A 13,725-nucleotide genomic window follows, 5' to 3' on the forward strand; every position below is an offset into this window, starting at 1 on the left:
CTCCATACATTACTTCACTATCACAGAGAGAGTTAACCTTCAAGTAGACCAACACTCATATAAATTATTACAGCTTGAGCTCCTTCGTACGTCTCAACCTTCCGCCATCCTAACCAAATTTCCCAGTACTTCGTCTTTCTCGGACAGCAACACACACTGTTTTTGTTGACTGTTCGTTCAGTGCGAAACCCCGACGTAAACGGAAAAAAATCTTGTCGATATGAATGGAACAATGAAAATCTGCAGATTCCTAACCTAACCTAAACTAACCTAACCCAACGCTAGACTCTGAAGATGTCTTAGACGCCTGTATGAATTTACCTTAACCTGTCGTAAACAATACCTTAAGGTAAACAAAATGGCTGCCTCTCAGTATGGGTAAACAACATGGCTGCCTCTAAGTATGGGTAAACAAAATGGCTGCCTCTCAGTATAGGTAAACAACATGGCTGCCTCTAAGTATGGGTAAACAACATGGCTGCCTCTCAGTATGGGTAAACAACATGGCTGCCTCTCAGTATGGGTAAACAACATGGCTGCCTCTAAGTATGGGTAAACAACATGGCTGCCTCTAAGTATGGGTAAACAACATGGCTGCCTCTCAGTATGGGTAAACAACATGGCTGCCTCTAAGTATGGATAAACAACATGGCTGCCTCTAAGTATGGGTAAACAACATGGCTGCCTCAGTATGGGTAAACAACATAAACAACATGGCTGCCTCTTAAGTATGGGTAAACAACATGGCTGCTTCTAAGCATGGGTAAACAACATGGCTGCCTCTAAGTATGGGTAAACAACATGGCTGCCTCTAAGTATGGGTAAACAACATGGCTGCCTCTAAGTATGGGTAAACAACATGGCTGCCTCTAAGTATGGGTAAACAACATGGCTGCCTCTCAGTATGGGTACATAACAATCATCAACACGAACTCATCACCAAATATCTGGAAAAAAATGATGCGCCCCCAAGAGTGAATCTGTTACGAATGCACTTTGAGTTCTGATGTGTTCCCACGTTAAATGAATACATGAATACATAAATAAGGAGAATAAACATACATGATAAAGGAGGGGGAGGAGGAGGAGGACTCAATCAACTTTCACTCCTTGTAGTTTGACCCCAAAACCAATATAGAGTTTTGTATCATGAAAGGTGATATGCAAAGTTTAATTACAGGTCGCAGTTTAGAATTCTATTGCGGTATATGATTTACAATGTAGTGATGGATAGTCGTCTCACCACTAGCTGTAACAAGAGTGGAGGTCATAAAAGAAAACGGAGGGGGGGTCAAACCGACTCATGCACAATCTAAATCTAAAGATCACGTGTCATATCTCTCTCTCTCTCTTCAAGTTCAATAGCCATATTGAACAGCCCATCTACTGTGCCTTCAATCTCAAATCTTCTAGTCATCTATTATAATTCGTCATTGTATTGATCGAGGGAAACAGAAACTTTATATACAGAGGAAATGGTTGGAGGGGGGGGAGGGGGAGGGGGGCGGGTAGGGGGAGGAGGAGGGGGTTGGAGGGGAAGAACCACAAGACAAAACAATGTAGAAAGCCACAACAGGTGGAAGCACCACACGCCCTATAACCTGCCACAGTGTTCACTAATTAATTAAAGTATATCGTAAGACCCTAAAGTTAATGGGTTCGGATCCTTCCTGGTGTCATATAATTTAAATTAGTAATTGAACCCCGACCTTACAGCGCGGGGTTGGATTCACACTAACGGCCATAAAGAATCAGGATTATTACCCACTGTTATCAAAGTCCATCTTACGATCTTCTCTCTCTCTCTCTCTTTTACTCTCAAGGTATTTATTGGCTCCCCGGAGAAAGATCTAGTTCGATAAAACAGCCCATTACAAATGCCATCACAGGGTAACCGCCCCCCCCACACACACACATTCCCCCCATCCTTCTAATATCATGCGTGAACGACCACGAAAATCACCGCTAGGATTTGGTTACAGGTTATCAGAAGCGACTATCTGAGCACAAGAAGAAAGATGGTATAGGGTAGGCCCGAGGAAAGGTTGGCCGCCTGTGGGTCCTGTAGGTCAGAAGAGACGTCCTGACTCAACCTAACCTCACCCCGTCAGAAGCTATACGTATAAATATCTGAGGGCAGAGAGACACCATTCCTGCAGCAACGACTCTGGTTTCTACACTATACAAAATATGAGTCTAGTGGAAGGACCCGGCTCATCACAACTTAAAGTAACACTATTCACTTCTACGCCCGACTTGACGATCTTGGTGTGAAGACATGAGAGGCAATTGAACAAATGTCTTGGAATAAAACGCCAAGAGCAAATGAACAAATTTCTTGTAGCCAAAATATTTAAAGAGTTGAGTGATCGCTCTGCCCTTCTCACTCTCACAGGGACCGACCCGCTCAAAACAGGTAAGGTAAGGTAACCTCTCCACCTGGCGCCACGGTATAATGATGGTTATTGAGGTTACACAGACACAGAGCAGAGACTGATCTTACTTCTCTTCACCTGATGAACGTTTCCTCACCTTAAGTCAACCTCGCTGCTCTATACAGTGGCAAGACATCATCAACACTTACCTTCACAACACTACGGCCTCACGCTCACCAACACTCACCTGTAAGAACAAATAACAGAAATTAGTATAGATCCAGACACAACTTGAGTTCAACATCAATGAATATTTAAATGAGTACCCATGATGCACGGACGGATGTATGCAAGGCCGTACACAGACGGAAACATTTATTCCGACACGTCCTTGATAGACCAGCGAGAGACAAAAATTAAGGAGTGTATTACTCTTTTCAATATAATTATCACTCACACAACTCCTGACAACTTGCAGTGAAAATGGGCGTCATGTGCCAGACGATCTGTTAGGGGCAGTCTGGACACAGTACACAGGACAAGACATCAAGATACAAGGAAGCAGTACGGCCGGCACTGTACTCTGTCGTCTTCACTTCCCCAACTGTAAAGTAAGGTGTACTGGGTGTACCGTCGATGCGATCAGGCAACCATTAAGACAGCTAAGCGAGCGTTGTATCCACCAGGCCAAAATAACCACGTGTAAAAGACCTGTGTTTTAATGGGTATTTAAATATATCACACCTGATGTTTTATATATAGTATTAACATGTCAGTCAAAATGATACGACACCAAAATATGTGTTTGACATGTTATAATACAGAGTAATTATATTGGAATGATCCCCTCCCCCACAAAAAAGTCATTTAATGTACCGATTATAAGCATGACAATAATCGTTAAAAGGGGATTAATTATACAAAAACACCCATGATAAATGAAGGAATGAATAACAATAAAATATGAAAAAAATATTAACAATGGTTTTGACTACGAAGATATCAATATGAGATTAGTAATGAGATAATTAACATGATATTATTACTTATATAGTTAGCAACGCGATTAAAGCACCCAAATTACACACACACACACACACACACACACACACACACACTGTAGACCCTTTTCCAGTTTCATCGTATTTTCTTTTATTCTCATCGTAGTTTTCCTATCATCTTCATTGTTGACGTTTTCACATTTTCACAGGGCGTAAACTAGGTGCATCTGTGGTCACCTGTCAGTACTAAAACGACCCAGGTGTCATAGGTAAGATATGCCGGGTAAATATTATTAGATACGGAGTCTGAGAGCAGGTTAGCAAACACCCATACAGGTAATAGGCTAAGATAGGAATTACAGGTACAGTAATTCCCAGGTGGTAAGAGTATCATACAGGTATGGCCCTAATTAAGACAACACAGGTAATTAATTTTCCTAGGTATCAAAATAACCAACACCAGAATGGGTCTTCCTCCTTCATCCCAGCTCAACTATCACAGACTGCCAGGAAGGAAGAGAGGGGTGTGGCCGTGGTTGTTACTGGGTGGACCACAACGATAGTCTACCCGAGTTTATATCGCTGTCAATCTCCACCATCCATCACGCCACCGCTGTGTGTGTACAGACTAATGGTGGAGTTGGTCGTGGCGAGCAGTGAAAGGCGAGTTGATTATCCTATCGTGGCGAGTGTGTGTGTGTGTACAGTATATATATATACATTGCTATCCGTGTATCAGCGTGTGTGTGTGTGCGTGTGTGTGTGTATGCGTGTGTGTGTGTGTGTGTGTGGGTGTGTGTGTGTGTGTGTGGGTGTGTGTGTGTGGGTGGGTGTATATATATCAAGGGTGATGCGCCCTCCTGATAAGGACTAACGACGGGGCTGATGTAGGTTTTGATTATGACACATTCCCCAACATAAACAGCTTGTGAATGAAGGTTTGGTGGTTTTTGTTTTTTACTGGCTCGGGTTTTTTTGGGGGGAGGTCCTCGTTTTTTTTTTTGCTTCGGGTTTATTTTTTGTTAGTTGTTTTTTATGGTCTCGGATGATTCAGTGTGAGAAGAAATATCTTACAACGATGATCTGAATTACCTAAAAACATAATATCATTCAAACTAGCATTAATATATCTTTATCATTATATATATATTTTCTATCTATTATTTATACCATTTCTATATACCTAACCTTTATAGTCACACTAGTATTGCAACGTTATATAAGCTTCACTCTCACTAACATTTAAAAACATTTTATTCTTTGTTTTTTGTTCGTTTATCTCCGCTAACAGCTGGTGTGTGCATTAAGGGGAACTGCACTCATGAAACACGAAAAAGGGAAATAGTTTTGCCAGCATCACATTAACACTCGTGCAAGAAGAAAAAAGTAAAGGCTTTATTAACATGATATAAAATTAGTATTACCTACTTCAGTGTCTCAAAAACTCACAGTTCTGTAAAAATTATATAATCCATAATAATGATAATGACTAATGAATATTATTATTATTACTAGCAGTGTTAGTACTAGTATTAATATTAGTAGTGGTAGTAGTAGTAGCAGTTGTAGTATTGCTGTTAATAATAATAATAATAATAATAATAATAATAAACTAATAATAATAATAATAATAATAATAATAATAATAATAATAATAATAAAATAATAATAATAAAATGATAATGATAATGATGATGATAATAAATCCCGTCCCCCCATCGAATGCCAACTAAGAGACAGGGAAATCTGTAACAACAACAATAATAACAGCACCAGTGAGCACAGCCGTCATAAATAACTGTAGCACGAAGCTTCACGTTAAAAAATGTATAATAATAATAATGAAAAACCCGAGAAGAGAAAAAACTGTGGAGTGACCTGAGGCTGGCAGCGCCAGGTATTATGTGTACTGTATATATGAAATTACAAAATTAATCACTACACATGCCCGAGGCTCTTTTCATATGCATTATTGTTTTATAGTGATTAAGTCAATAAAAAACTAATACGAAAATAAACACCATTTGCGTTAAGTGTGCTTTTGTGTGTGTGTGTGTGTGTGTGTGTGTGTCCCTTATCAACGACTTACGAAGGAAACGATTCATTGTTTTATTGTGATGAAGATAACAACAACACTCTATTATTATCATAATAATTATTTAAACAATAAGTACAATTACATATTACTGGAGAAGAGACCAACCCTGCCCTCGAAGCGTTACCATGGCCGGGTATCGAACTAACGAAATGCATACTGTCTCAATGTTCTTGTCTCCTTTAACCTACGAAAACCAGTGTTATCAGTGTGTGAACCGTTACCATGACAACACTTGACAAATTTAGGCACAATTTGTACCAAAAGTTTATCATGTGGCAGGCCCTTGTTACAAGTTGATCAAACTTTCCAAGTCCGAAGCAAACCGGAAGCCCGTTCTCGAGTTATACCGGGGACACACACACACAGACAGACAGAGAAACAATATCGAAAACATAACCTGTCCTGCAGCTGTGACCATGATGAAAATAACCAAAAAAATAAGTAAAAATACACACAGCGATAAGACAAACATACAATATAAACGTTTAATTCCTAGCCAAGTTGGATGGATGGAGGGAGGGAGGGAGGGAGGAGGAGGGAGGGAGGGAGGGAGGGAGGGAGGGAGGAGGAGGGAGGGAGGGAGGGAGGGACAGAGGGAGGGAGGGACGGAGGGAGGGACGGAGGGAGGGAGGGAGGGACGGAGGGAGGGGGGAAGGGGTTAGTATAATACATATATATCTCCAAGACGGTTATCAGAAATCTTCGTGGTACCTAAAATCAGCAGAAAAGAAGACTGGATAAAACTCTACCCAGCCAAATGTTTATAGCTTGGTGGGAGGGAGGGAGAGAGAGGGAGGTATAAAGCCTACTAGGATTTCAGCCTTACAGACGGGTGACAGACAGGGCAATTTCCTGTGGCTCCTGGTGACGCCCCCGGCCACCCCTGTCCCTTCTTTGTGGGGAACAACTAGGGCCAACAGCCATGGGGGAAAATCTGAAGGTTTATATATAAAAGTAAAAATGTTAGCTTGAATTCTTTCCCTGTTTGAGGAGTTGATAAATATTTCTCCCAGTACCAAGAGGAATATTTCTTACGTTTTGTTTTAAATGTTTTTTTTTTTAATATGTTGAAAGTTTATTAAGACAGAATAATACAACAACAACAGTGACATAGCTCAGTGGAATCATGATACCAGCCAGAATGAATTTAACAAGCACAGGTGTGTGTGTGGGGGGGGGGGGATACGATAGCCACACACCTGAAAGCCTAATGAATATCATACAGGTTGTGGAAGGTTCTCTCAGGGTAACGAAGAGAATAAATGAGACAATCGGTACTCAACAACAAACTCCAGTACTCTAAAGATGGTCTTGATTTAGGTCTCCTTCAATACATGTGTACTTTTAATTCTGTACCAAACAGAAACCGCTGTACCTGTGCTGTACCACCAAATCGTACTTGTTAGTATATTTACATTAGTACACGCCATTACTGAACAAATATCTAAAATATAAAGGCATCTACTGAAAAATGGTTCTCCATGACGCTGTTTGCCTGAGTCACTGGATATACCTCCTCCTCTTCTTCCTCTTACTCCCACTCTTCCTCCTCCTGCTTCGTCTTTGACTGGAAATTTTAAGGCAAAACTACGCTGTGGACTCAGATGAGACTCTGCATCAGATGTTTCATACTGTGATTGTTAGGTAAGGGTCATATATGGTTAACTTAGGTTAGATTACGTTTGGTCAGGTCAGTTTTGGTTAGGTTAGACACTAGAGACATGTCTGGTTATTTGTTGGTTAGGTTAGCTTAGGTTAAGTTACATACATATGTTACGGCATATATTAGGGGCACGTTAAGTAAGGTTAAGGTGATGCTATGATAGGTTACAATATTACAGTAGATTTGGAATCTGTTATGTTATGTTATGTTATGTTATGTTACTGGTCACGAACTTAGTGGAGTGAAGAGGGGAGGAGGGAAGGTCTATTAACTCTCTTCTTTTCAGGTTACAACCAATGAGAGGCTCATGTGACCAGCCCTTGTGGAAGGGTAAGGTGTCCCAGAGGGTAGGATGGGGTGGGGTGGGGTGGGTTGGGAGACTCGAGTAAGGGGTAGGTTGGGGGTCTGGGGTACAACAATGACAAAGACCAACACTGTAAGCTTAAAAAAAAAGGGAGCGAGAATATATACGTCCATTACAGTGATAGCAGAGCTGCAATCTGCCAGACAGAGAAATGCTTTAACATTTCTATTTACTAATGCCGGCAATTATCCCAGACGAGCACCACTACATTCACTCAAAAATAACGCAAGTGTTAATTACGTTAATAATGCAAAACACACACACACACACACACACAGTTCCGTCTCCGCAGGTGCCGAAGGAAGCGTTTATTTAGATCCTCATTGGTTCTTCTGTTTGTTTGTTGTCATTGCTTGTCCGGGCGATACTGAGGCACTTTTTGGATTTGTAAGCTGCAATCTGGACACAATAAATGACCATGCGCTTTGGCACACCTCCCTCATTCCGTCTCCAGGTTTGTCGTGGAATGCAGGGCGGTACACACTTTCCATACAGTACTTGTTTTAGCTATACGGTGCTTCACTCGCTCACAGCTCTCATAATGGAGATTTTGCTTGACGCGTGATTGAAAAGTCAGGGTGAGTTAGTTAACCATCAGTCATCGTCAAAATAACAATTGTGTGGCGAAGAGAACAGCTGGAGCGGCAGAATATATTTATGTGGTCAGTCGACGCCCTACACACATTGTTTAAATCTATTATTATCTTCTGTCTATATCAGTAGTAGTAAAATCAGGATATTATTACCCTCAAGTCACCCCCTCGCTATCCTTTAATCCATGAAGCTTTCCCTCACTGTTCCCTTATTACTCCTAAGACACTTAAAACAACCTCTCCCCTTTGCCCTTTCTTTAGTGCAACACCCCTTAGTTCTTAGACCTCCCCTTCCCTTTCTTCAGCACCCCAATACCTCTAAACATCCCCACTTTCCTCCACCATAAGCCCCCTCCCTTTTGCCCACCCCCATCACCCCCATCACCCTTCCCCTTCACCCACCCTTTTCCCTTTGCCTCCCCTTCCACTATATGGAGGGATAAGGTGAACGGTAGAGAGGCCTCGGGCGTGGTCGATCACCCAATTAGAAATGCAAATGGGCACCGCAGGGGACATGGGTACTCTGATGATGAGGCTAGGGAGGCGGGAGGTCCACGGGGTGCTCCCCCCTCCTACCTTACTGCCTCCCTTTTCCCCACCTCCATACTCCTTCCCTTCCACTTCCATACTCTCTCCCTGTTGCATGCCTTTCTCCCCCCCCCCTTACTGCCTCCCATCTCTCTCCTATCACCCTCCCTCCTTCCATCTCCTTATTCCTTCACCTCCTCCACCCTCTCTACTCCCTTCCTCTCCCAACTGGGTCCTCCAAACTCAATCAGCCAACCATATATCACGCACATTACTGGTACTGTACTTAGGTGGGTTGCTTTTCCAACCATCTCTCTCTCTCTCTCTCTCTCTCTCACAGTATCCTGACATAAATGTTTGTGTTAATGATGATGGTAATCTGTGTAGGAGAATGACTTACTCTGAACCTTTAATACACAGGAATATATCATTAACCAGGCCGTGTTGTGGGTCTGTCTGTCTGTCTGTTTGTCAGTCTGTCTGTCTCTATGTGCATGTCTGTCTACGCGTATCTGCCCCTCTGCCTACCTATCTATCGGCAGTTTCTTAAAGCTGAATGCAAAGTTACTTACAGTTAAGTTGGGGTAGGTTAGGTTAGGTTGGGTTGAGTTAGGTTAGGTTGGGTTGGGTTAGATTAGGCTGGGTTGGGTTAGATTAGGTTGGATTGAGATATATTTGGTTAGGTTAGGCAAGGGTATTAGTGGGAGCTGCTGTACCCTGAGGAGTATTAGTGAGGACGTGTAGTCTGTGAGGCGATAGCGTGTCAACCTCCTGCCAGAGACGTGTACCTTCCGTAGCAGTTCCAGGAGACAAGGTTCCAACATTTCCCCTCATTACCGCACTAAGTCTAACCGGAATGTCATTATCGCCATGAGCAGCCACACTCCTCCACGTGTCGCAGGATAACACTGCCGGAGGCCCTTCCTACCTAGGCAGCTCCCGTCTCCAGCTCACCTTCTCTGGGTTGACAACTTAATCAAGCAGGCTGTTACTACTTGCACCCCTCGGGCTAGTTGATCAAGTATTGCCATCCTCGCTCTGTGTGTGTGTGTGTGTGTGTGTGTGTGTGTGTGTGTGTGTGTGTGTGTGTGTGTGTGTGTGTGTACAGTATTTCAATATTTTTAAATAAAAGGGATAAATAACAGCCAATCACCAAAAAAACTTTACATACAGAAGACAACAGCCTGGTCGGAGTAAAGTCACGTTCAAACTCAAGGTCAAATAACTTAATTTATAAATAAAGTTCGATAACTTAACCCACTAACTTAACACACACTGAGTATGATGACAACTCCATGTACAGGATCATTGTACTCTGGAGAAAAACAAAAACAAAACATAATATATCGGAAGCTGTCGTTAATGGAAGGTCACAAACAAACACATACAATAAAACATCGTTAAAACAGACACACACAAACCCCGCGTCACCCTCGAGATAAAAGCATTTCATCGTCTCTAACATCACCGGTAAAAAACCTGGAGCAACTACAGTCCATTTTTATATCTGGCAAATCGCCCGCGAAATACAGGAGGAATTTTATGATTTTCTGCCTACCATCCGCAACAGACAGGCTTTTAAAGGCGCCCAGCTCAATATGGGAACTCAACCCCGACAATTTTTGCTGTCAAGCCAATTTGTAAAACTGCAATACAAAGTTGGATTTTTTAAAAGTTGAGGGAGTGTTTGTTCGTATGACATGGAGAGATGCAGCCAAACACAATCACAGTGTTGGCCCTGTCCGGGACACTTGTGGGGCCTGATGTACAGTTTCACCCTATGACCAGAAGTGATGACGATACTACTACTACTAATAATAATACCAATACTAATAATAATACTAATAATACTACTACTACTACTAATAATAATAATAATAATAATAATAACAATAATAATAATTATTATTTTTTTTTTATAAGTCCATGTAGTGTAGTGACCCCCTTTAAGTAACACACTCCGCGTTTTCTGTCAAGTATCATGTTTATATTTCCAGTGACCACAATACCACCACACTTCATCTAGTTAAAAGCTTGTACACAGACATAAAAAAACCTCTCCACTATGGTTTATGATGGCAATACGGAGCCCAGGCTATGATGTACAGGGTATTATGGTCTTGGCCAAATAACTTTAGTGGATTAACGTAGGGATCGACGTTTCCGTAATGCAAACCAAGCGACCTTTTCGTAACGTACGCAAGCGACCTTTCCGTAATGCAACCAAGAGACCTTTTCGTAATGCAACCAAGGCACCTTTTCGTAATGCAACCAAGCGACCTTTCCGTAATGCAACCAAGGGACCTTTCCGTAACGTAAGCAAGGGACCTTTCCGTAATGCAACCAAGCGACCTTTCTGTAACGCAACCAATCGGCCTTTCCGTAACGTAAGCAAGCGACCTTTCCTTAACGTAGGCATCGACCTTTTCCGTAATGCAGGCATTGTAGTATTTTTCCGTAATGCAGATAAGCGACTTTTCCGTAGCGCAGGTTCGTTATGGCCGTCGGCAAATTGCGAGAATAAAACAAAAATGAGTGACACTTTTTCTATATCGACTTTTAGCCCTTAATCGTTTCTCTAGACCGAACCTGGCGCAAGTGATGCCTAGACAACCTTTACCCAACAATTTCCACCAGTAACGTATTTTTTCTATCTAAATGTTCACTCTTGACGATTTTCTTTTCTACTTAATTCCGGACCCTGGCAATGACCTTGTACTAGATTCCTATTGCTAACAATGTTTGAAACCCTGTTCTTCCCCCTGACAACACTCAAATCCATATTCTCCCAACTGACAGCATTTTATCCCTGACAACGTTTAAAACCATATTTTTATCCTTTAATAACGTTTTCAACCCAATTCTCATAGCCGACAACATGTCTCAACCAGATTACTGCTCCTCACTGCTCCATAATAACCCGAGAGCCTCAGCACCACCACCAACCAGACGAGTAAACCAAGGACCGTCATGTACAGACTGATGCATTAATCCCTGAACGACAATGAAGTTTATACGACCCATACAATATGGCAGAGAACGACTGGACTCCGGTCATCACATCAGCTTTACGATACTACAAGTGCTGGCTTTTAAATGATCCGGAGAGAGGGGGAGAGAACGTGCATGCAAGCAAGACCCCAGTTAGGGTAGCAAGCATGCAAGCACACACTACTACTACTACCCACATGAAATAGTAAGTGGCACTCAGATCAAATTGTCGGGAGAGGGGAAGTGGCAAGTATAACCCTTCCCCCACCACCCCGGTTTATACCAACAAGCAATACCAGGCCACAATATGCACGTGTTTTGGCAACTACCAGGAATATGAGACCATTTCACTGTAATTTGTTTTAACCAGACTGAAAAAAGTAACCTAACCTAATGATTGATAATGGTAAGTTTATTTCGATTGATATAGGTTTAAATGGTCACATGACAAAAATTAAAGGGTTTAACGACCTTTACTCTATATTTTGTTAACATGCCAGAATGAAACTGTCTTCAGAGGGAACAAGGAGAGTAAACGCCAGCTACCTCAACAAGCAGACTACCAGAGGAGAGTGGATGAACTTTATCGTGTAAGACGGAAGCAGCGTGGCCGAAATCCATTATCTACTTAGGTGTGTTCTGAAGGAGCTGGGCTGTGTGTGGAATGTGTTTGTGTCGGGGGGAGTTACTACATAGCTGGTGAAGTGCGAGGTATGTACACACACACACAAACACGTACATACACAGAACCACACATACACATATTCAAACATATAAACACACACCTATAGACTCATTACTTCTCTCCGCCTCCCGCAGTATACACACTCCACACCTCCAGCAAGTAGCACCACTGTGATACCGAATCCAACTTACACCGACAAAAAAGGACCTAAAGTTGACATAAAAACTTTGGCCGTTGAGAAGATTAATAAAGCTGACATTCATCTCCGGGAACAGGAAGGGGCAGTGACCGTCATTCAGGGAGTGGGAATGTCCTTTAATTTTCAGCCACAGAGAGAGAAAGTTAATGGCCGTAGGGAAGTGGCTGTCGATCTTCAGACATGGGGACAGGGGAGGGAAGTGGTAGTCGGCCACGGTGGGGAAGTGGTAGTCGGCCACGGTGGGGAAGTGGTAGTCGGCCACGGTGGGAAAGTGGTAGTCGGCCACGGTGGGGAAGTGGTAGTCGGTCATGGAGGCGGGGAGGGGCGATGCCCTTAGTGTGTATGGAGGGGTCATGGTCGTTTACATCCAGTCACGGAGGTGGGGAGGGTAGTGGCCACCACGCAGAGACAGTGAACGAGCTCTAGTGAGAGGGACGAAGAAGAAAGCTCCCCTGACCAGACCGACCACCAGACTTCTTTGTAAGGATGTATTTAGCGAGATGTCTACTAAACCATTTGACCGACTTCAGTAAAAAAAACTTTGCACGGTCGTAGGTAACAATTTTGTGATATCATTTTTTATTGTATGTATATATCTGAGTCAGGGTCACTGTGAAGGGTATAAAACTGCCGGCGTCATAAGCTGTCAGATAATTGTTCCGGTGTTAAATTGTGACGAAGTTATTTGTTTCGATGATGATTTATGGATTACATTTATCTGGTAGCCATCAACACCAGCACTCACTGTCCAGCAACACCCGACCACCACCATCAACCGGTAACATCGCCACCAACAGCCATCATCTCCACTGCCACCACTATTTACACCACCGACGCCATCATCCACCACCAACAGTTACCACCAGCGCCAACAGTCATCACCACCACGAGCCCCAACAGTCATCACCACCACCGACGACATAAGCCACCATCATCAGTCATGACCAGTGCCAATATTCATCACCACTACCAACGCCAACAATCATCACCAACACCAACCTGCCATCACCAACACTGACGGCAGAGTTCAATAACATCAACATTCCTGTAAATTAAATTCACGTTGTATTTGTTGATTGGTGTGTGTCATTACCTAATACAAATTAAACTGCACCAGTGTAATTCCTTTTTGTTTAAAACGACAAACATTTCATTTGCTATTCCGATCAATTTGCAAATGTGTGTGTGTGTGTGTGTGTGTGTGTGTGTGTGTGTAAGCAGACGCACC

Source organism: Homarus americanus, unplaced genomic scaffold (genome assembly GCF_018991925.1).
Source record: "Homarus americanus isolate GMGI-L3 unplaced genomic scaffold, GMGI_Hamer_2.0 scaffold44364, whole genome shotgun sequence".
Taxonomy (NCBI): Eukaryota; Metazoa; Arthropoda; class Malacostraca; order Decapoda; family Nephropidae; genus Homarus; species Homarus americanus.